At 36.4% G+C, this 25,875-nt stretch overlaps 1 protein-coding gene and 1 long non-coding RNA gene across 7 annotated transcripts in view; one reads left to right on the top strand and one right to left on the bottom strand.

Moving 5' to 3' along the window:
* Positions 1 to 25,875, top strand: part of SYT1 (synaptotagmin 1) — a 624,978-nt gene that overhangs the window by 245,128 nt on the left and 353,975 nt on the right. The gene's annotated exons all lie outside the window — the stretch shown is intronic.
* The window catches only part of LOC126076545 (uncharacterized), a 470,040-nt gene that overhangs the window by 3,648 nt on the left and 440,517 nt on the right, over positions 1 to 25,875 (bottom strand). Inside the window, exon 14 of the long non-coding RNA XR_007517488.1 lies at positions 491 to 695. This is a non-coding gene — a long non-coding RNA (uncharacterized LOC126076545). The remainder of the gene's footprint in view (positions 1 to 490; positions 696 to 25,875) is intronic.

The following is a 25,875-nucleotide window of genomic DNA, read 5'->3' on the forward strand; positions in this document are numbered from 1 at the left end:
TGAACTGAGGTATTAAAAAACTAGAGTTACAATGGTCAGAAACAAGTGAGAAACCAAAAACCAAATCTGCACTTATTACCTTCACAGCTGTGTCAGTGTGCAATTCAAGCCTTTTCTAGTTTTAGGTCTCTAAAGTATGTCTTTGTTTTGAATTAAGTTGCGGGTATTATGTTTACAGAGCAGCTAATTCATCTCCAAAATTTGTACGTTCCTGGCTGTTCTTTGCTTTTCATCGCAAATGGAACTTCAGTGTCTGGTTTGTATGAGAGCTCCTAAAAGATAAGTCCCGTTATGGAAATCATTAGCTTCTGGTAATTAATCTAAATAGGACATTTATTTTAATTCCACCTAAGCAGATCAAACGAAACTCCCTTCCTACATATATAATTTAATGCCTATTTAGATTCAGATACTATATATCTCTAAATTATTAGTCACAATTTATGTTGCTGGGTTATCCATTATTTCAATAAGTATATTTAGTACCTACCAAGTTCCTGGCTCCTGGAATTCAGAGATGAATGGGACAAAGTCCCTGTGTTCAGAGAATTCCTAGTCTGATGGATGCAGACATGCGAACAGGAAATGCACATGGTAATTAAGGCCCAATGGTACATGGAAAGTTAACAGAAGAGCTCATGGTCACCTCTGTCTGGGAGTTCAAGGAAGGCTTCTTAAACAAAATGATATCTGGACTGGATAAAAAGGGGTAAGATAATAAAAGGAAGTCAGAGATTTGTCATATGTTAACTAAAAAGATCCAAGTAAAGAGCAATTTGTACAGGGCTGAATGACGTCCTAGACGGTGCAAATGGCTAAGTGTTCCACTGCTAACTGAAAGGTTGGAGGTTCAAGATCACCCAGAGGTACCTCAGAAGAAAGGCTTCATGATTTACTTCTGAAAAAGTCAGTCTTTGAAAACCTTATGGAATACAATTCTACTCTGACACTCATGGGGTCTCCATGAATTGGAATCCATGGCAACTTGTTTGGTTTTGGTTTTATATTTAAAGAGCACTTTCGTGTATTCACCTGCTCATTCCTTCTGCCTTGAAAATCCTTTGGGGTATGCAAATTTTTATTCTTCATATTTTTTGGGCAAGGGAGCTGGCTCCCAGAGCTCACACTCAACAACTATTAGCTGAATGAGATAACAAATATTTATTGAGTGGGCACTACCTCTTATGCCTCAATGTCCTTATCTGTAAAACTGGCATAATAACCATTCCTCTACCATAAGATTTTTGTGAGATATAAATGAAATAATATATGTTATCAACTAAGAATAGTGTTGTGCTCAAAATCAGTGTTATATAAACTAGAAATTTTTACTACAACTAGTAGTATGCCAGACACTATTCTAGACACTGGAAACAAGCAAAATAAAGGTGGCTTTCATGGAGTTTACAGTGGGGCTGGAATAGAGTGATTAAGGGAGAGAATAAAAGAAATGCAGTTGAAAGATTTAGTAAAAGGGCAAAAGGCATGAATTCTATAGCAATTTAAAAGTCATAGTAAGAATTTAGAATTCTAAACAAAAAAAAGAAATAACCTAACATGTTTTAAAAGAATCACTTATATATTCTGAATACATTGAAGGAAGGCAAGGAAGAAGACAGCAGACCAGTTAGAAGATTATTCAGGAAATAATAGCCTGAGCCAGAGTGTTAGGGTCAGGTAAAAAATAGGGGTAGTGGTGAGAAGTGATCAAAATCTGAATATATTTTAAGGTACTCCAGGAAGAGTTCATGGATGGATTGGATGTGTGGCCTACCAGAAAGAGATAAGTCAAACTGATCCCAAAGTTTTGGCCTAAGCAGACACTTTGAAGCTGTCATTTATTGAGATGAGAAAGGATTTACAGTGAGGATGACTTGGGGTAGGAATCAAAATTTCCATTTAGACATGCTAACAACAGTGGATAAACTGGTGAATATAATATGATTGTACAAAAGACCAAGAAGTTGACTTGGGCTAGGAAAGATGCATAGAAAGAAAAGAAAGAGATTATTCATGGCTTGAAGGTCCAAGGTGAGAAGTGGGAAATAAGGAGGTTTGTAAAAGAAAATACTGTTTGGATCCCAATGAGAAGGATCACATGGAATAGCAGTGAGAATTAAAACTGGAAATAAATGATCAGGGCTTGGAACGTTAAGATAAACAACTTGAGCTACATTTAACTAGTTGATGAGTAGCAGTTAAAATTTTCAAAACAAGTAAATTTGAGCTAAATATTTTAGAATTTACCACATTGCACTGAGTTATCTGTTTCTATGTTTTACTACCCTATTAGACTATGAGTTACCCTATGTTTTGCTCATCTTTGTACTACCACTATCTAATGGTGCCTTGCACAAGGTCAGCCACTCAATAATTGTGGAAGTGAATTGAAAAGAAATGGCTTGAGCCCAGACTGGAACTCTACTGAGATTGTAGGATCTCTGGGTCTGCACTATTCTAAACTTAAGTCGCTCCTGTTTACAGAGGATTCAATCTGTTGAGAAGTTTCCCAGATATCTATCCTGGCACCACAAAGAGAGGTAACACTCTTTTTTCACAGCTTGAAAACAACTCTTAGCATTCTGCCACTACCTTATTTGCCCTCATACCCGAGTGGAGAATAACATTTCAATGTTTCTCTTTCTCCTATATTTAATTTGCTGCACTCCAAGTGAAATTAAACCCCAGTTCACTTTAAGAAAATAGAGAGATGTAGTTTTTCCTTCCCTGTGTAGGTTCATTTATCTGTACCCTAACTCACTCAAAACTCAGAGAAAAACACATCTGTATTAAAACGTTTGTGTGCCATTGATTGCTCCCTATGTGATTATTACAAAAACAACTATGGAGCAACGTTAGGATGAAAATAACCTCTGGAGTTAGTCTTGTGTGGGCTAACACCCTAGTGAGATGGATAGACAAATAGCCTAAAATGGGTCTCTTCTTTTTCTTTGAGACTTGTATTTTCAATATGAGTTTATTTACTATACCTCCTGCTTGCTTTTAGTGAGTAATGTATTTTTTGAAGAGAGAACAAATTCTGTCTTTTACACTTGAAAACACAATTTCTTTTTATTATAGTAGAACTATCCCATTAAAAATTTTTTTAAAGATGTGAGAATAGATGTCATTTTAAGTCGGCATGAGCTGTTCGCATTTTGATAACAATAAATAAAACTAAAGGTATAGACTACCAACATATTTTTCTAACCCCTCTTATAGACAAATGCAGATCATTCTAAAATGTCTGCCTCCATCTGGTTTCTTTCTTCTTGTCTTCCTCCTCTAAGTCCCATTATTACCTTTCATCATACTTCCCACACGTTGCTGTCTTATCCCCCAACCTGATGCTCTTAAATACTGAGGAACTGAGCCCACTAGAAACCCCAGAGCAGTATTAGGGCTCATGAAAGTCACAATTTTCTAGGAGTCAAGCAGTTGGCCAGGGGTGAGAATACCCCTGCTCACAAATATCTTCTAATCTCCTGAGAGACAGGCCATATAAACAAATTCTGGTATGTTTCACGCCTCAAAAGATACAGTCCAGAGGAAAGGACTCCTAACTCTTCCTGGGGCAGTCAAGGATATTTCACAGCAAAGGTGATGCTTAGTCTAACCTTAAAGGATGAATAGGAGTTCCCAATAAAGGGAGGCATTTTAGATAAAAAAAAAAAAAAAGTGTTACAAGGAACAGAGACCCATTTGGAATATGACCCATTTGGAAAAAAGAAGTTTAATATGACAAGAAGGAAGAATAATGAAAGGTGATGGTGAACAGATAACAGAGGCCAGACTCTGGATGGGTAAATATTAAAGGATTTTGACACTGGAAGCACTATGGAAGGTGAATTAACTTAGGTACTAAGTTCAAGTAAAATTGTGTTGTCATATATACAGTGAGGTGGGACAAAGGCAGAGTCAGAATGATTAAGAGGCTGGGACAGATTCAAGAAGTTTTTAGGAGTCAGAATCCACATCAGTTAATGACAAAGTAGGGGAGAGTTGGATGAGAGAGGAGGGGTAGTAAAGGTACCATTAACCAAAACAGAAAATGAAAGAGACATTGGCTGGGGATTGGTTTAAGCAGGAAAGATGATATGTGTGATTTTGGCAGTGTTAAGTTTAAGGAGCCTTTGGTATGACCTTTGTTATAAACATAGGTGGAACATTTGAAGCCACAGGTAGAGATGTGATTACTCAAGGTGGAATATAGACAGTAAAAAGAGACATGGAATGAGGCAAGAACAAGATTTGAGGCTGTCCCAAGAGGATAAGTTTACTCTCTTACCCAATATTCAAAGTCCAAGAGGATCTGAATTGACCTGGTTCCTTGAAATTCTAAGTAATTTAAGCCAAAGTTCTTGGATCTTTCAAGTATATATTCCCTGGCTTGCAAAATTAAAATAATATATTCTCATCCTGTAATGTCACGTGATACTGCCAGAAGGATCCATTAGTTGGAGAACATTGGTGTCATCTGCTCACAGGACTTAAACCTCTGAGGTCTTAGCAGTTTTGGAGGGCTATAGAAATAATTTCTCCCTTTTCTTCTGAATACCCACAAGAGCTGGTATCACTGCAAAATATTATGTCATCTTTGAAAGCCTCTTTGGAAAATCAAAACATTCTTATAAAACTAAAATGTTGTCGAGCAATGTTTTGTCCAGCCCTACTCAAGGAGGAAAACGGTCCTTTTGACATTCTGAAAAATGACCTGTTTGCTTTCTCCTCCAAGGACAGCAGCAAAACTAACTGTAAAAACCATAATTTTATATTTAACAAAGAGAGGGAAAAAATCAACTATCGAGGATGGAAATGACGGACTTGCCAAAGCTATACTGCTGGTTACTAACTAGAGAAAAGCCTTGCTTTCCTTACTTCTTTATGATGGAACTAGAGGGCCAGTCACTTTCAAGGACGTGTGTGTATGTGTGTGTGTGTTGTGTGCATGTGCACTCCTGAAGTTCAACATTCCATGATTTTTTTTAATTTATTCTGTATTCCCAAAATACTTTTTTAGTTATGTTTTTCACTTAACCTCTCTGGGCCTATGTTTCATCTTAGCTAGCATTGATTCAGTCTGTACGCCGAATGGGAAACTGTAAGAGTTTCATGTTCTTCATTTCTCTTCTCTTTCCAATGCTTATAAGGATGAGAAGATAACATCCAATTTTATATATGAATCTGCATTTGTGAAGGGCTAAACAACTTGTTCAAGGTTGCACACCTAACGAGATAGAGGCAGTGTCTGAAACTAAGTGTTTCTGACACTAAATCCCCCACTTCTTCCATCACAACGTCATCTCGAAATAAACTGGGTGCAATGTGGTCCCCACTCGTCCTAAGTTACCTTGAATGTGTTAATTCCAGAATCAGCATTTAATAGAGGACTTTTTTAATTTTTTTGTCTGCCAATAATAAAAGTAGGATGGATAAGTATTAACAAAAGCACAATCAATCTGTAGTACCCAGTAATAGAGGCCCAATTAATGGTGGCTGGGTCTAAACTTGACTGTGTCAAACAATATTATTTATGTTATCCCACCTCAAAGAGTATACCAGAATTTCAGATTATGAGAATGTGGTTTCAATTAAGTATTTTAATATATTCTTCAAAAAGAAATTCTTTCTTGGGGTCCAATTTATCATTAGTTGAAAACATTTGAGGCTCTGGCTAGTGGTGACTCATTTTAATGTTCCTATTCTTGAGCTCTTGGCCCTGTGCATCTTCACCAGGTTGTACTCTGTAAGGAGCAGCAGGAGAGAACCACACGCTGGCAGGGGCACCTGTCAGAACCTGTTGAGAGGCTGAGTCTTTTTTTTTTTTTTTTTTTTTTGTGCTAAGAGGCAGCTCCTAAGACAGATCTGATTTAAGTAGGACATGATTCTCAGATTGTTGCCACTCCACATATTATTTCAGAACATGTGACCAGTACACTAAATAGATTGGTTGAAGAGCAACTTCAACTGGTCCAAAATATGAGTATGGATTTTTTTATTTTGGGGGTTTTGGTTTTGTTTTTGTTTTTTGTCCTTCAGATCTTTACTGTAGCCATTCAAGGACAAATGAGAAAATAATTTCTACATTGTAGTAATTTTCTACATTGTAACTGCAGGAAAGGGGGAAATGAAAGAAAAAATAAATACTTCATCTAAGCACTATCCTTAATACCTCTGTCCAATCTTGGCAATGACAAACGTATACACACTTTTCCCAATAAAAGCAAAGCAGCCAAAAGGTGAGCTTTGTCACTTGACTCATTGTCCATTCTGTTACTGATCCTGAAAAAATGATCAGTATGTCACTCCCTGTCCATAATGCCACTTAATCTGTTCCACCAAACAGGAAATATATGAATTCAAAAATCATCATTCATTCACACAAAAGGAAATTTCTAATGCAAGGGTGTTCTTTTTGTCTAACCATTATTTATTCATTGCAACTGGGAGTTTTAAAACAATGTAATTTGGAATGAACATATGTCTGGTTAATGTTATCCTTCAGAGAGGAAAAAATTAATAATTTAAAGCTATATAGTTGTAAGGCATCTGGTTTGATCAAAATGTACTCTTGAGACAGAAATGTACTCAGTGAAGAATCATTCAAAAATCAGAAATATTGGAGGAAATCACAATTTCTTGGATGATAATGTAGTCCTTTTGTAAACAAAGAAGGATTTTTAAGCCTTATATAGGCTGTCATCTCTAACTGAACTTTAAGAAAGGTGTTGATAAACATCTTTGGAAATAAGAATTTTTTTTCTGAAAATATTTCTGCATTGAGACAAACACTAGTACATTTTAAAATAAAATACAAACTATGTCCTTTGTGATTTTATTTACGTGGCACAGACACTGATCTCTGATTATGAAGGTGGCACGCTTACTGGATTCAGTTAAAGGTGTACACCACTTTCAAGGCTCTAAGACCTGAAGCCTACCTCTGATCCTCCAAATCTGAATCTCAGGGGATACACTTCCATTCTACATACACCCCAGTGATTTCTTATGCATACTAAAATTTTAGAATCACAAGAATTCATATTTTCATAGAAATGTTCTAAGAGCCATCAAATTATTAAACAATTAATTCAATAATTTTACATGGTTTACCAGTATTAAGATAATAAAATAACATATTATCCATTTACTACATGTAACCTAGAATTTTAAAAATAGATTTTATGTTAAATAGCAATAACCCATACTAGGAGTGGTTATTAGGTGCCAGGCATTCTAAGTAGTTCATGAATGTTAGTTTAGCAAGTCATCACAGCAGCTGTATGAAGTATGTTTATATCCAGATTAGGATAAGGAAACTGAGGCACAGAAGGGTTAAATAACTTGTCCAAGGTCACACAGCTAGGAGGTGGCAGAGCCAACTTGACCTCATGTAGTCTGGCTTCCAAAGTGTCATCTTAACCACCAAATCATATTATGTCTTAAATGTTTCTTATTGAAATTAGTCTGCTAAGAAAGTCACAGGAAAATGCTATCATCATCCCATTAGTTAAAAAAGGAAAGGAGAGAAAAAGGGAGAGGAAGGAAAGAAAGAAGGAGGGAGGGAGAAAGGGAAGGGGAAGGAAAGAGAAAGGGAGGGAGGGAAGAAAGGATGGAAAGAAAGAAGGAAGAAGGGAGGGAAGAAAGAAAATATTTTATAAAACAATAAAGTCTCAAATGTTTTCAAAATATTTGTGAAAATATGCGTAGGAAAAAATACTGGAAAGGTATAACAGAAAATACTTGCTATTTAGTAATGGGGTTACAATGATTTACTGTTTTCTCTATTTTCCAAATTCCCTGCAATAAGCATGAATCACTCTTGTAATCAGAAAAATAATTTGAGTCAGTTTACAGAACGACTACATGTAGTAATGGTTGAGCTATTTCATAAAAATATCAAGCGATTTAGATTTTTTAATTATTCTATTTAGTACTTAAATTAGCTACCTTTAGAACTATGCAAATAGATATCCTTATAGTAGGTGTCTGTTTTCATTTAAAGAATGTCTTAACCCTTACATATAAATATTATTTTTATATTACTTTTACTCTGTCAAGAAAAAAATCCAAACCACATTTTGGCATTGAAAATAAATATGCTTATTTCTACAATACAACAATGAAAAAAGTTAATCCAATCTTATTTTGTTCTCCAATATTGTTACGTACATATAGAAATAAACAAAGTTTTTTGTCAGTATTATTGCCACCAGAGTTTATTTTAATGTCAGGAGTCAGAACAAGTTAACTATATCTTAAAAACAAAGGAAAGATGCTTAATACCATTTCTTCTATTTGCAATTGCTTTCTAGAAAGATGACACTCTAGAATTTTTGAAATGACCTTTTCATAAAGGTCTTGCTCATAAAGATGCTTTAACAGAAAACGTAGAAATAATTTTCTTGAACTTATCCCCTTCTCACTGGTCTTTCATCATAATATATTCCTCCTTCTTGAGGCCCTTTATGGCTTTCATTTACACTGTTCAAATTGCATAAAAGACTATAATATCAGTCTCTGTGCATACACACACACGCACTCATCCTGTCTCTGTCTTACTCTCACTCTCTCACTCTCGTTCTTGCTCTTGTTCTCCCTCTCTCTCTCCAGCTGCACAGGCCTCTTGTTGTTTCTCGTACATACCAACCTCTTAACATCCTCAGAGATGACACTTGCAGCTTCCTCTACCCAGAAAGCTTCCCCAGATTTCTGTGACCCTCCTCAAAGAGGCTGTTCTTAAAACAGGCTGCTTCAAAGATGCAGTCACTCTTAAGCCTATTGTCGTCCTTCTTTATTTCCTTCCTAACAGTTATCGATAACTGAAATGCTGTTATGGTATACTTGAGTATTTCCATTTTTTCTTGCTACACTGGAATGTAAACTCTAGAAGATTGTCTTGTTACTACGCTATTTCCAATGACTCAGTACTTAGAAGAGTGCCTGGCACAAAGTAAATATTCAATAAATACTCATCGGATGAATAACAGTATAAATATATTCAAAATATTACATCATCTTTTTTATTTGTATTTGTGGTATAGTAAAATGGGATTAGAGCTTGCAATCGTAAGGATGAGCCATTCCTGAATCCATGCACTGGCAAGAAAGTGGTCATTTGTTCTCTGAAATCATATCTATACTAATAATGCACTCTTATCCCTGGGCCTGAGAATTTCCCACCACCAAAACCCACTGCTGTCAATTCCAGCTACTAGTAACCCTACAGGACAGAGTAGAACCGCCCCATAATGTTCCCAAGGCTGTAATCTTTACAGAAGCAGACTGCCACATCTTTCTCCTACCAAGCAGCTGAGGGGTTCGTACGTTTCACTTAACAACCAAGCACTTTAACCACTGTGCTGCCTGGGCTCCTCTCTGTGAATTTAACTTAATATTCCAAAAGCATATTCTAAGAACTTGAGACAGGAAAAAAAGAATTAATGCAAGAAAGTTCCCACAGTGAAAAATTGATAAGTTATATTAAAAATAGCTACCTGGAATTGTTGCTTTTTAGTTTTCTTATAGGCTAATTTCGCTGTAAATAGCTTTTGTTTTGCAATATATTGCAGTGTTATATGTTACTATCAAAAATATTATGTTGGCTTCATTCCTTGGAGTCAAAACGAATTTTTGCAATTTGGTTTAGTCCACTATACAAGATTCATCTCTAAATGTACTTCAAAATATAAAAAATTATCTTTTCAGTTTAATAGAGATTTATTGAGAAATTACAGAGTGTATATAAATAAGGATTTTTACGGCATTTACAAAACTGAATAGGAGACTATACCTGCCCTCAGGGACCTTAAAAACTAGCAGGAAGTGATATTTTAAAAGATGAAATATATAAAAAAGATTATATAGACTTATATATAATGCATAAGTGGCATGTTCCATAGTAGTTACAAAGTGCGAAGGCAATCAGAAGAAATCATGATGCTCATAACCAATATGATTAGGGGGCACATAAGGATGCAGAAATCATTCAATCTCTTCAATGTGATGGCCTTAATTTGGGCCTGGGAAGTTACTAGCCTTTTAATAGGTAGAGATTCCTTTATTTATTCAACAAATGTTAATTCACCACCTTATTATATTCTTGTTCTAGGTCTAGACAGAGCAACTGAACAAGACCAACTAGACCCCCAACTCTCAGGCATTCTAGTAAACAAATAAGTCAGGTAAATTACATTGATAGGTGCCATTACAACCACAAAATTGGAGAATATGATAGTATGTGAGTTGATAAAGTGGAGAGAGGACTTTTTGATAAGGTAAGACTCTCTGGGAACTTGGTATCTGAAAAAAGAATGAGTTTTTTCAATTATCTGGGGGATAGAGCATTGCAGCTTTAAACGTCCTGAGATTGAAACAATGTTGACACTGAGTTCAAAAACAGAAAGACCAACGTGGCAAGAGTAAACAGGTGGTGCAGTATAAGATCATATCAGAGAGGTAGACAGAGGCAGATCATTAAGTATTGAAGACAGAATATATCCCAGGTGGAAAGAGTAGAAAGAGCCTAGAAAGCATTCAAACCATGTGGCGACACAATGATTGAACACACGTTGGCATTGGAGTCAACTATCTTGGCTTTAAGTTCTAGCTCTTCGGTTTCCTAGTTCTTTAGCCTTGATCAAGTTCCTAATTCTTCAAGGCTTAGGTTCCTCATTTTTATACAGGAATAATGATGCTACCTACCTTGCAATTTGTGATGAATACTAATTGGTAAGTATGCAAAGGGCTTATCAAAGTGTCTAGTACTAACAAAAGTGACAAATTTTGAACATTTTGGAGACCAGACTTTAGTCCAGTTTGACTGTTACATATGGAGTAGAGTAATGGAAGATGAGTCTGCAAATACACCTGGAGTTAGGGTAAGCAGAATATGGATTACAAGGCTATTCTATAAGCAGAAGAGAATCATTAAAATTTTTAAAGCAGAAGATTGATGAATCAGAGCTAGGCTTTAGAAAGATTAATATTGGAGTTGTTTACAGAACATTTTGGATATTGGAGAGTGAGAAGTAGGTGAATCAGTTAAGAAGCAATTTAGTTTATTCTACCAAAAAAAAAACCCAAACCCGTTGCTGTTGAGTCAATTCCAACTCATAGTGACCCTAGAGGACAGGGTAGAACTGCCCCGTAGACTTTCCAAGGAGCACCTGGTAGATTCGAACTGCTGGCCTTTTGGTTAGCAGCTGTAGCATTTAACCATTACACCACCAGGGTTTCTGTTTGTTCTACAATAGAGACCAAAAGGACAGAATGGATGGCAGACATTATGGAGGTCAAAGTGACAGGATTTTGTGACTAATTGAAGGAGTACAGGTTTCAAAGCTGGGAGCTTGAGAGACTAACTGAAATAGAAGTATTGGCAGAAGGACATGGTTTGAGTCAAAAGAAAATGACTCAGCTGTGGACATGCTGGTTTGAGATTCTGCCAGACAGCCAGCAAGGAGTGGGAAATGCAGAACTAAAAATAAGGGCAAAGTACTGCTTGGAAATGTAGGTTGGAATATCATCAACATTCAGACTATAGCTGAAGCCCTAACTGTTGATGGCATTGCCAAGAGAGAGAATTGAGATAGAAGAAAAGAATGCCAAGGACATAGTCCCAAGGTCCAAATATATTTTACTAACAAGTCCAGAAGAAAGAGTCTTTGAATGAGTTAGGGAAGGAAGCAGTTCATACAATCAAAGGAAATCCAGAAGAATGCTGGATATAAATGATACCTAAATATTCAATTTAAATACTTTAATTCACACATTCAGTTTACAGCGTACCAAACAACTGGTTAAAAATTGTTGATGGTGCTTTTCACCCATGAGGAAAACTAAATAAAAATTCTTGGATGCCTTTTATCTATATATGTCTAGTATTTACAGAGCCCTCATGAAGAAGCCTCTTTTGTAAATATGCCATTTTTAAGGCCTAGAATAAATTCCTTAGGAAGTTGTGAAATATTCAGATGCTGAATAGCTGCCTAGAAAATAGGTCCTGTTAACAGTATGAAAAAACTTTCCCTTTGCCATAATAGCTAAAGGAGATGAAATTATTTTCTCTTTAAATGGCTCGTGTCTTATGATCTCATTTATAAATGCATATTAAATGAGGTGCTATCATAAAAGCCTTTTTTTATTTAAAATGATATACTTTTTTCCCTGTATTTCCTTTAACCATAGTAGAAACAAAGTATAAACAAAATCAGCAAATATAAATGAAAGTTATATGCATTATTTCATTTTACTACTCGTTTCTGTTCATATGTCATTTTGGGTTATGTAGATCAGAATTTGGGTTAATAGAACAAAAATGTCTTTTCCTATTTTTTAACAAGCAGGCTTATTTACATAAAAAAATGATGAGCTAAAAAACAGAACAACTGATATAAGAGGTTGAAATACTATGGCCAAGTATAAAATTATAATGAAATAAATAGTAACATAAATGATCAAAATTAACTCAAGAAATATAAAACATAAACAGGTGAATATACAAGAATGAAATTGTAATTTTCAACAAAGAACTCTAGGGCCAGAGAGTTCACCAGTAAATTATTTTAAAAATCAAGTAACAGCTTATTTTTCATAATGGAGAAAAAGTTAAATGGCTACCAATTATTTTTCCCGATGATTACAAAATTTAATCAACAGTATGAATAAACATAGTAAAAAATTGCAGAGAATCTCAACTATTAACACAGATGGACATAAAAATATTTCAAATATTTTTATGTCCATCTGTGTTAATAGTTGAGATTCTCTGCAATTTTTTACAAAGTAATTTCAGTGTGCATCAAAAGTATAATCCATTATATTGAAGTAGGATAGGTTTTTTTTCCAGAAATGACAAAATATAATAAATTTGATAAAATTTAACATTCACACTAGAATCATTACAATTAAAACCAAAAACAAGGCATGCTTATCCTTATCTGGAAGAAAACAAAGTTACCCTGTGTCATAGAGAATATGCTTATTGACATAGAATATCCCAGGGAGATAGAATTTTGATATAAATATTTGAAAACCAGCAACTTGACTTTGTATCACTGATGACTTGATAAAACCAAAAAAAACAAACCCAGTGCCGTCGAGTCAATTCCGACTCATAGCAACACTGTAGGACAGAGTAGAACTGCCCCATAGAGTTTCCAACAAGCGTCTGGCAGATTCGAACTGCTGACCCTTTGGTTAGCAGCCGTAGCACTTAACCACTATGCCACCAGGGTTTCTGATGACTGGATAGAAATAATTTCATCACCAATTAAGAAAAAATAATAAAATATATACAGAAAGAATCCTAACAAATTTGTGGAAACTATAAGAACTTTATAGAAAAACTAAAAAAAAAAAAAAAAAAACCTAAATAAATAGAGTGATGTACTAAATGAGCTACTGAACTGAAACTTAAATATTGTGAAAACATGAATTCTTGCCAAGTAAATTTAGGTATTTCACACAATCCTAAATAATATCTCATTGGAATATTTTTGAGAACTTGACAGCATGGTTCTAAAGTTCCTCTAGAATAATAAGAGTAGAAGAATGACTATGATACAGAGGCATTTAAAAAAAGGAATAATGATTTTCTTAAAAGAGCAAATGATGAAGACAGGTAGCAAGTTGATAACAATACTAATCTCTTAGGGATGAGATTAAAAGGGTTTTGATGAAGTGTTGAGACTTGTTTCTATAATTTTTTAGTGGAACTGATTTTTAGTTTCTTCTTACTATAGATTTCAATTTTAAAAATATATTAATAAATCAATGAAAATCTGGAGAAATATTTGCAGCCCACGTAACATAAGATTGATATCTTTAATGTATGAAGGTAACTTTTATATCAATAAAAATGGTAATTTTATTTCAATAAAAAATTTTATAAATATCATCAGGCACTTGACAGAAAAAAAAAAAAGAAAGAAAAAGTTCAGGGCCACATAAACCAGAGACTCCATCAGCCTGAAACCAGAAGAATTAGGTGGTACCCAGATACCACCAATGCCCACCTTGACAAGGAACACAACAGAGAGTCCCTGACGGAGCAGGAGAAAAGTGTGGTGAAGAATTCAAATTCACGTAAAAAGACCAGACTTAACGGTCTGACTGAGACATGGCCCCTGGACTCTCTGTTAACCCCGAGCTAAAGCCATTCCTGAAGCCAACTCTTCAGACAAAGATTAGACTGGCCTATCTTTTTTTATAAGACATAAAATGATATCGAGAAGAGTGTGCTTCTTAGTTCAAGTAGATACATGAGAGTAAATGGGCAGTTCTTGTCTGGAGGCAAAATGAGAGGGAAGGCAGAAAGGGACAGGAGCTGGTTGAATGGACATGGGAAATCTGGGGTAGAATGGAGGAGTGTGCTGTTACATTACAGAGAGAACAACTAGGGTCACATAAGAATGTGTGTATACATTTTTGTATGAGAAAATGACTTGAGCTGTAAACTTTAAGCACAATAAAAAAAAAAAGTTCAATATCACTAGTAATGAAATAAATTAAAACCAAAATAGATCCTTTTAATCTTTGTAATTTGATGGTTTAAAATGTTAGAACTGATAAGGATACAGGGACAGGGGCCCTCCCATATCGTTCTGATAGGAATGTAAATGAGCAAGTGGGAATCTCTGAATGTGAGATCACACTGGAATTTTATTTTACACTTCATACATTGGCGGATTTTATGAAATTTTTCTGCAATGGTTGCATAATTATTTTGTAATCAGAAAAGTACAAAATATTAAAAATCAAGCAAGTTGTGTTTTATATAAATTCAAAAAATTAGGATTTTTTTAAATATGATATTCCTTAAAACTACAGCTTTTAATCTTAACACTTTATTTGTAAAGTGACATTGTTATAGCCTCAATCCCTTTCCCCAGTAAGTTCATTCATAACACTCAAGTAGTTGAAATGAAAATACACAAATTTCTTCTCACAGAACTTCTGGGTGGTATAATAACAACTCTAACAACAGTAGTAGTAGCCAAAATATTGAACATTATGATAGGCAGGTACTGTGTTAAGTACTTCAGAGGCATTATCACAGTTAATCATCAAACCCTATATGGTGGATAGTATTGATTTACCCATTTTACAGATAAGAGAGCTGAGGCTCAGAGAGATTAATTAAGTATCCAGGACACGACTGGAACTAGGAGATGGAATGCCAGGATCTTATCCCAGGCTAGGCCACTTGCTTACCATCTTCCTTGAGAAGTCATATAATTTACTTGAGCCAAAATTTCCTTAACTCATCTGACAGAATTGTGAAATTCAAATGATGTGATATATGTGAAAGCACTTTGAATAGTAAATTCTATTTACGATTTAATTTAAAGCATTTTATCAAAGAAAAAGGTTAATTTGTGTAGTTTATTAACTTAAGTATTTAGTTAATTCCCCTCTAAAAAAGGATCTAAGTTTCACCACTTATTTTTACACTACTCCTATAAAAACTCTATGATATTCTGAAGAAGAAATTCTTCTTCTTTACTGAGTCCTGTGGTGCAATGGGTTTCTCTTATATATGGCCTTTCTGGCCTTGTGTTTATAATTCTGCCAAAGTAATCGGTTCAGCCACAGCCTTCCCTGTGATTGGTCTTTTTTATGCACCTTGCAGGGATTAGTCAATCTACTATGTAAATAAGGTGTGTAAAACCACCCTGTAGGAATTTGTGACCTTCTGGGAATTGGTCGATTACTATGCAAGTTAAGCGATTGTGGTCTGCTGAGGGAATTGGTCAGTTCATGGTCCTGGTGGGAGGACCATGCCTCAAAATTGACAAGGAGTAGGCTTACATAAGGGCTAATCTCACAGGGGTTGAGGAGGATGGGACCTCACTACCAAGAAAAGCCTGGAGTGGAGTGTGCCCTTTGGACATGGTGTCCCTGTGCTGAGAACTTCCTAGACACAGAAGAGAGAGCTATAACACTGGAAACAGTGAAAGACAGAGAGAAATGGAGGCAACCACAGCAGAGTCCAGCAGTAAAGCAACGGCAGCAGCAGTATGAGCTGGAAGATGTGGGAGCAATGGGAGCTAAAGATCAGTGTGAGTTGGCTTGCTGACCCACGGAGCCAAAAAGAACTGGGTGCCTTTGGGTAGGAGGCTTGCTGGTAGAGTAGGGTATCTCTGGACAATTGTCAGCAGAGCTAAAGAGCTGTAACATTTGCCTGAGCAGGGTAGCAGCCAAGAAAAGTCCTGGCAGTGGGGTTGGCCAAGAGAAGACCCAAGCAAGGCCAGGGGCATAGGCCCAAGTGGGGCCCGACCTGTGGGGCCCAGCTGAGAGAAGGGCTGTTGGCTAGCACAGCTGAGGAGCTGAGAGCTGTCCTGATTGAAAGCTGTCCTAAATGACAAAGTTGATCCTGTCTCCTTAGTTACATCCAGTTACTTCCAAGTTGACCCTGATCCTGTGTTGTAGCCTGTTACTTCCCCAATAAACCACTTAACTGTAAGTACAGTTTGTGAGTTCTGTGAGACGTTGCAGTGAATTACCGAACTCAAAGACAGGAGGAAGAGTACCAAGGGAGTAACTGGTGTTAGAGATGACGGAGTGGTACGGCACCTTGGAGATGCTGGACACTTGGGACATCTTTAACCTCTGCTTCTGCATGCACCCAGTGTTGCTAATTATTTGCTAGTTACTGTTTTAGTCTGAACTATGAGTGTCCTCTTTGAAACTAAATCCCAGCCATAGATGCCTGTCTTGATGTACAAGATTTTTCATGCAGCAAATAATAAAAATATATCTATAGCAACAGCTTTTCACTATTCACTATATTTTACTACTGTCAAAGAACCCTTGATAAGATATAATAAGAAAAGAATTACGTGTAATTAAAAATGACTGAAACACTTTCCATACAAGTATGTTTTTAGCATCTAGGCTACATTTTGGTTGAATTACATTTCATTTATGATACCTCATTTCACCCTAATTTTACTTGGGTAAGATGTTCTTCATCTTCATCATTAAGTTCCACTCCATTTCACAGGAGAAGCACTCCAGAGGAGTAACTAAAATTTTAAAAGCTTTATTTTTCATTTATGAACAGACAACTGAAGGAGTACAGAGTCCTACACAAAGAATCCCTAGATGTGGCTCATTTTTTTCTGATGGAAAAGAGAGGGATAACTAAATATTTTCTCTTGGGTTTTCTCTGTGATAAGGTACAAGAGCAATAAAAACTAATTTGAGAAAAAAGAGGCAGTTTTCTTCAGTTCCACAGCAATGTATAAATAGGGACTACAGAAATCTACTTTTTTTCCTAAAATAAAAAGACTTTATGGAGTTTAGATCTTGTTTTCCCCATGAATAGTTAAAGACATAATCTGATTTACCTAGTGGGAAGCACGGGAAATCTAGAGAACATTTTATTGCAAATCCCTCAGTAGCATATTCACACTTGCATTTCTAGATCTAATTATTGATATCAGAAACTAATATCTTAGCTACGTTAGTTAATGAAGTGGATTTTTAATTTTATAAACCTTAATGCTTCATCTAGGGAATCAGATGTAACAAATTTTGTTTTGTTTTTAATTTATCAGCTAATCTACAACGTATTCGAGTTAGGATGAATTCCACTCACCACCATCCTTTTATTTTTAATGTAATTTAGGTGAAAGTTTACAGCTCAAGTTAGTCTCTCATACAAAAATTTATAACACATTGTTATGTGACCCTAGTTGCTATTCATATAGTGTGACAGCACACTCCCCCTTTCCACTCCAGATTTCCCGTGTCTATTCAACCAACTCTTATTCCTTTCTGCCTTTTCATCTCGCCTCTGGACAGGAGCTGCCCATTTAGTCTCATGTATCTTCTTGAACTAAGAAGCACACTCTTCTCGAGTATCATTTTATGTCTTATAAAAAACACAAAAACCAATCCCAGTGCCATGGAGTCGATTCCAACTCATAGTGGCCCTATAGGACAGAGTAGAACTGCCCCCATAGAGTTTCCAAGGAACGCCTGGCAGGTAGTCCAGTCTAATCTTTGAAGAGTTGGCTTTGGGAATGGTTTAGTTCTGGTTTAACAGAGTCCAGGGGCCGTGTCTTCTGGGGTTCCTCTAGTCTCAGTCAGACCATTATGTCTGGTCTTTTTATGTGAATTTGAGTCCTACACTTTTCTCCTGCTTCATCAGGTACTCTCTGCTGCATTCCTGTCAGGACCATCATTGGTGGTGGCCAGCCACCATCTAGTTGTTCTGGTGTCAGGCTGATGGAGTCTCTGGTTTATGTGGCCCTTTTTGTCTCTTGGGCTCATATTTTCCTTGTGTCTGTTGTGTTCTTCTTTCTCCTTTGCTCCAGGTGAGCTGGAGACCAACTGATGCATCTTAGATAGCCTCTTGCTAACTTTTAAGACCCTGGACACTACTCACCAAAGTAGGAAGCAGAACATTTTCTTAGTAAACTTCGTTATGGCAATTGACCTAAATGTCCCCCGAAACTATGGTCCCTAGACCCCCGCCCCTTCTACCTTGCCCCTCGAAGTATTTGGTTGTGTTCAGGAAACTTCTTAGCTTTTGGTTTAGCCTGGTTGTGCTGGTTTCCCCTGTATTGTGTGTTGTCCTTTCCTATACCTAAGATAATTTTTTTTGTATATCTTATTGTTAGTAGTATGTACTACATAGTATTGCAGCATGTATCATTCTCATGCCAATCCCCAAAGACAAATAAATATCGAATTTATAAAGATAAATAAAAAAAAAAAAAAAACATTGTCATCGAGCTGATTCCAACTCATAGCAACTCTACAGGACAGAATATAACTGCCCTTTGAGGTTTTTAAGGGGTGGCTGGTGGATTTGAACTGCCAAACTTTTGGTTAGCAGCCGAGCTCTTAACCACTGTACCACCAGGGTTCTGGATTTATGAAGATATTGATAATAAAAAGCAATGATAATGAAAACTAAAAAAAAAAAAAATTTATGTATATATATGCAATATTCCACTTACATCAGAGCTGACTTATGACAGAGTCCTCAGAACAGAACCCTGTCATAAGTCGGAGACTACCTATATAAGCTTGAAAATAAAGCATAAATTAAAATGCACATAGAAATTTGCTTGTTATTGTTTTTCCTCAGGAAATTGATAATAAGGACTAACAGTTATTGAACTCTTCCAAAATTCCAGATGATATAGTAAGTATAGGACCCGTATGTACTTTCTTTAATGATCACAATAATTTTGCAGTTAAGTACCATTGTTATTTTAAGGCCAAATTATTAAGTGATTTACCCAAGGGCATGCAAGTATAGAGTGATGATGTTGGATATGCACCTGTCAGTCTCACTCTACAAACAGGTTCTTTACCACTCATCTACATTACAGATAACTTTAACTTATTTATTTTGCAATATACTATATAAAGTGTAACAGTGAAAAATGAAGGATGCTCCAAACCTAAATCACCCTCACATAAAATATAATACTAGTTTCACTACAAAGAAAATCCTTAATTGTCTCCATGATCTAGAGCAGTATTCTTCACAAAGTTTGGAGCAGGAGCTGTGAATCAAAGAAGGGAACTATATCAGAATCGAAGAGGGGTATTTTTAGGCTATGTATACCCTACCTTCCAACTCCAAAGTTTCTCACCATTCTTTCTCATGCCTTAGTTCAGTTCCGATACCTTTCCTCTTTTTGGTGCACCCATTCTATCTCTTCGCTACTTCAGGGCTAAGTTCGTTCTTCAGGTCTCTGTTCACATGTTACCTACTCCAGGAAGCCTTCCCATCCACTTTATTAGGTGTCTTTTCTTGTTACTTATGTCACCCTATCCTCCTTCCTATCATAGCATTCGTCACACACATTGTGACTCTTTACCTTCCCCAGGTCCAGAAAGCCTTCCTGTCCCCATACTTTGTTAGGTATCCTTCCTCTTCTTGTTAATAACACCCTAAACCAGTTGCCAGCAAGTCAATTTCGACTCTTGTCAACCTCATGTGTGTCAGAGCAGAACCGTGCTCTTACAGTTTTCACTGGCTGATTTTTCAGAAGTCACTAGGCCTTTCTTCCGAGGTGCCTCTGGGTAGACTTAAACTACCAACCTTTCAGTTAGTAGACAAGCGCACTAACCATTTGGGCCACCCAGGGACTCCTATCCTCTTTGTTATTAGAGCATTTATCATACATTGTATTGTAATTCTCTCTTTATATCTTGGTTTCTTCTAGATGATCAGGTCCTTCCAAGCAGGGATAATGAGTTCTTCATTCATCTTAATGTAGTAATAAATTGTAAAAATAAAAGATGATTATTGCTTGTATGTTCAATGACTGTCAACAAGCCTGCCACAGAGTCAACACTAAAAAAAATTATTGAATGTACAAACATAAAATATTGCTAAGCAGCTCACAGTTTGCAATGAACTTTCTCACAGATTACCTCATTTAATTTTCAAGTTAAGCCTCTATGGTGGGTGTCTTAGTCATCTAGTGCTGCCATAACAGAGATACCAGAAGTGGATGGCTTTAACAAAGAGAAATTTATTTCCTTGCAGTAAAGTAGGCTAAAAGTCCAAATTCAGGGTGCTGGCTCCACGGGAAGGCTTTCTCTCTCTGTCAGCTCTGGAGGAAGGTCCTTGTCCTCAATCTTGCCCTGGTCAAGGAGCTTCTCAAGCACAGGGACACTGGGTCCAAAGGACACGCTCTGCTCCTGGTGCTACCTTCTTGGTGGTATGAGGTCCCCAACTGTCTGCTTTTTTATCTCTTGAGAGAGAAAAGGTGGTGCAGGCCACACCCCAGGGAAACTCCCTTTACCTTGGATCAGGGAGGTGACCTGAGTGAGGGTGGTATTACAATCCCACCCTAATCCTCTCAACATAAATTACAATCACAAAATGGAGTACAACCATACAATACTGGGAATCATGGCCATTTTTGGGGGGGGGGGGGACATAATTCAATCCATGACAGTGGGTGTTAATATTCTCATCTTGTTTTTTAAATGAGAAAACCAAGGCACAGAAAAAGTTAAGAAACTTGTTCAAGGTTACTAATACTTTAAAAAAAAAAAAGAACTGAGACCCCATCTCAGGTCTTTGAACTCTATGCCCAGTGTTGTTTCCCTCACAACATAAATGAGATCTTGATCTCCTAGAAAAATTCAAGAGGTATTTCACGATCTAAAAAAGTTTTACTACACTGAAGTGAAAGCATGCCACAGAGATATTTTACTTCCCATTTCTATTTTAAATGGACAAAATAAAAGTGTTCTTGAATTTAGTAACAGTTTTTACAGACCATGGGGGTAGTGAATAATAGAATCCTTGCCCCTGAGAACATACAGTTTAGTAGAAAGGATCAGAGAAGAGCACAAATAACTTTAACTCAAGGAAAAAAAGAGATGCTACAAAAAGAGTCAGTAGTTCATCAAACAAATCTTTGTTAAATAACTACTTCTGTGAGTCAAGCTCGGGTGCAATGTGCTAGGCATACAGGGATTTAAAAAGAGGAGATTGTGGCCTTTCAAAAGAAAGCGAATTCATTGGGTAAAGAATGAACTCATGGAGGTGGTAGGATCTGAGAAGAACATTGAAGACAGCTGGCTGACATTCAAAAGATAAGAGTAAATGCGGTCATTCTGAGACATTATCAAGACATTAAAGAAATGCTACAAGGCAGAAACATGCAGGGCATTTTGGGACAGAGCCAGTTTAATTAGAATGACAAGAAAAAATAAGAATGAAATGTTAGGACTTGAAAGGCCAACCTGAGGAGTTTATTAATAATTTGATAAGCAAGAGGGAGTAATGGAGAAGTTTGACAGATATTATTGGAGCTGCGATTCGTGTAGATTTACCTACCAGGTACATACAGGAGGCAGTGAAAAGTTCAAAGCCAAGATCCAAACCGTGCCAAACCCATTGCCATTGAGCTGATTCCAAATCACAGAGACCCTATAGGACAGAGTAGAACCATCCATAGAGTTTCCAAAGCTATAAATCTTTACAGAAAATACCACCACCAGAGGGGCTGGTGGGTTCAAACCGCCAACCTTTTTAGGTTAGCAGCCAAGTGCTTAACCACTGCACCACCAGAGCTCCTTAAAGCAGGGATCCTAGTCAAGTATTAAGAGCTAAGAATGGCAATGTAGTACCATTTAATTACATCATTACATTACAGAAAATATTTCGGTGATCTAAAACAAACACGTTATTTTAGTTTAATCCCCTAAAATAGATGAAACAATTTTAAGAGAGTTCCCACTGATGAGTTTTCATACTAAACAAAATGCCTATTAGGGTGAGAGATTGTGACTCAGTACAGTTAAATTAAATTTAGTTTCTTGGAACTAAATTCCCTTTGGTAGTTGTAGAGAACTTCTATTGTAGATTTTTTTTAAAAAGAACATGAAGCACATGGCAATTTTTCATAGTTATTATGGGTGACATCTAAACTGGCAGAGTGCAGACAAAGGAAAGGCATATAAATTAGATAAATAAAAGAGTTTCGTTAGACTCAACCACAAACACCAACAGAAGTATATAAAGAGATAATGAAGTCTAGAGTAGCTGCTGCTGAATAAGCCCAGAAATCTTTCAATTCTAAAACCTGTTCCACAGAACTGTCAAGTAACTTATGATTGTTGTTTTCAACATGAGTCATTTTTAGGATATTTGAATTTTACATATAAGTTAACTAAAATGTTTTATGTATTATGTGTAAGTCTAATGGCATTGATTAAAAAAAACTTGATACTAACTATAAACTGTTAATTATGATTTTAATGAATGAAATCCCTAAATGCCTTAAGTGATCAACTTAAATGATTTAACTTAATATTTTTATTAAATAGGAAAGTACTTGACATGATCCTGTACCATTCAGCCTGGTACTTATGGACACTGAATAAATTGTTATTCAATGAGAGATATTTTATACTAAAGAGATATGGCTTTCAACCTATATTGTTTTAGTTGGACACAAAATTCTGTGGGATATAAATTCCATGAGATGATCTACGAAAGAAACATTCTATTGTCAATTAAATTTTGGAAATGCGGTACAGCTCTTCCACTGGAGAAACATACTGCACATTAATATATTGATGTGTCCTACCTATTTCACTTTAAGCCAGTGTTTTCCAAATTTATTTGACTATATAATCTGCCTGTTTTCCTTTTACATCTGTCTATTCACATTGCATGCTGATATTAGGAAGTACTACCAGAGAACAAGGAAGACAGCATTAAATATAAGAAAAATGTGCTCATTGCTAAACCGCATTTCCCAAATACAGCAACTGAAATGTTCATCTGAGTCAACCCACGGCACTTATTTTAATACAGGCGTTGATCGAATCCCCTTAACCCTTTGAAACTCGTTGCCTTTAAGTCAATTCTGACTCACAGCAACCCTATAAGATAGAGTGGAACTGCCCCATATAGGGTTTTCAAGGAGCACCTGGTGGATTTGAACCGCCGACCTTTTGGTTAGCAGTCATAGCTCTTAAACACTACACCACCAGGGTTTCTGGGATCCCTTTAGTCCTATTCAATTCAGCCTCAAAGAATAGATCATTGTTTCTGATTACTTTGTCTCCCCATCTCTGCTGCCTGCATCCATCCATTCATTCAACCAATGTTTTTTGTGTGCTGATTCCATGACAGGAACTATGATATCTACTGGGGACAAAATGGAAAGCAGACCCCCATGGTCCTCACCTTCACTGAACAAGCAGTGTAGTAGAGGAAAGAAACAAGAAAAAAGGCTTATACATTTTTGCTAAGGAAGATATCTTGCACTGTGGCAACACAGATTAGGGCATTCATACTGCCTTCGAGGACTAAAGAAGTCTTGTAAATAAACCAGGTCTTTGTACTGGTTCAGTCATGGCCAGTGAAGTGAAATCAGAACAGACTTGAATTTTTAAAATTTGGATGAAGTGGAACCACAACCAGAATGGGAAAAATTATGGGTTGGAGCCCTGGAATGGGAGCCTTGGAAGAGGCATAATGAGCCCTTTCAGGACCCTGATGCAGAAGATGGATTATTGCCAGGACTGTGGAGCATCACACAAATTCAAAGCCTTGCAGTTAGCCGCCATCTTTGAGTGGGGCATTACAGTTACCCTCCCTATTGTCAAGAGATTTGGTTGCTATGCAACGCTTACTCTGCCCTTATTTTCTAAGAGGGAGATTAAGTTTCTAGCAGGGCTTCAACCTGTAATTTTTCTTCTTCTGGTTACCATGCCAGTTCACCCACATATAAAAAAAATTCTAGTCCATTCAGGTTTCGCTCCTTCTGCCATGATTAAGCCAGGCAGAACTAGTTTGAAGCTCTGAAGTAAACTGAAATCTGAAGAATCAGTGAGAGGTAAGGACGAGTTTTAGACAAAGCCTTGGTGTAGGACAGCATGACTTTTTTAGGACTAATTAAACTGTAGTAATTCAATCAGACCGTGCAGCAGGTTGTTGGATTTCCAGTCTCATGAAAACTTGGAAACACCACCCAAATCCTGGCACCTCTAGGATAATCCAGGGATGGGGTGAGGTAACACTGTTGCTTTTAGAAGCTTGCCCCTCTGTTCGTTGATCAGGAAGCTACAGTGACTGTGAGGTAAAGGAGGTGGTGCTAGAATCTCTCTTGATTTAAGTCTAGAGAAGCAAAGGACAGCACAGCTAATCCACAACCCTGCAGTGCTTTCTTCTGAAGCCCTACCCGACCCTGGAGAAGTTCCTCCTGGCAGCATTTGACTATAGGCCATGATTACAACCCTATATAAAGGCCACTTCTTGAAGTAGTCTCTTTTCTCTTTTTGAATTCTTTTTAATAAAATAGAAGAAATTACCTAAGTATAATTTGGGCTCTAATGCAGATTCTTGGTTCAGGGTATTTTTTTTTTTTTTTTTTTTTCTGTACTTTAAATGAAGTTTACAGAGCAAATAAATATGGAATATGTGTGGATACAGCTGAGCAGGCCTATATGGATCTGTTTACTTCTTGTTAAAACGATGTTTGTCTTTGAGGAGAAGGCCTCAGTGGATTGTGAAGTTGATGTGTATGCCATGTATAGGCAAAATTAAAGAGTTTCTACAATGGAACATATCAGTATTTTTTACACAAAATCAAAAACACCAATTTGGCAACATTCTAATAAAATGAAGATTAAAATGTTAAAAAATGAAAAACTGAAATTTGTTATTGTATGTGGCTATTCTGCATTTTTAACTGAGAATATTCACTGGAGAATATGGATCATTTATCATCCTGACCAGACCTCTCCATTCTTTTTCCTTTAAAGTCAAAAATGATGCAATTATTCTGTTATGCCTCATAAAATAGTAAATTATCTCCAATTACTATAAATTCATAGCAGCAGTAAAATGCTTGTGTAGGACAACACACTCCCCATGGTCATCTTGGAATTTATTACAAAATCATAAAATTATAACTCTGAAAGGAGTTTCAAAAACATGTCTAGCCCATTTTCCTTGCCTTGGGACAGGACTGTGTTGCAAATAATTCCGGAAAAATAGCTATGCAAAGATTCAATAATTATTTTTGATAGCTACAGGGTTCAATTACACTTACATAGACACAAATATTTTCTCCCAAATGGTGCATTTCTAAATGCTTCCTTATGCTCATATTCAGCTAAATTCTCAAAAAGTCACTATCTACAACCTCAACACTAGTGAAGAGTCTCTGAACAACAACAAAGTAAATCTATAACTTTACCTCATGGACTTTTGAAAAACCCTTTTGAAGTGTTGTGAAAATGTTTCTACTTTCATTAAGAGACAGCACTACCTAGAAAAAAATGTAACCACCCCTTGGTGTAATATCAAAAAAAAAAAAAAAAAACCCATTGCCAACTCATAGCGACCCTATAGGACAGAGTAGAACTGCC

This window comes from Elephas maximus, chromosome 4, assembly GCF_024166365.1.
Source record: "Elephas maximus indicus isolate mEleMax1 chromosome 4, mEleMax1 primary haplotype, whole genome shotgun sequence".
NCBI classification, from domain to species: Eukaryota; Metazoa; Chordata; class Mammalia; order Proboscidea; family Elephantidae; genus Elephas; species Elephas maximus.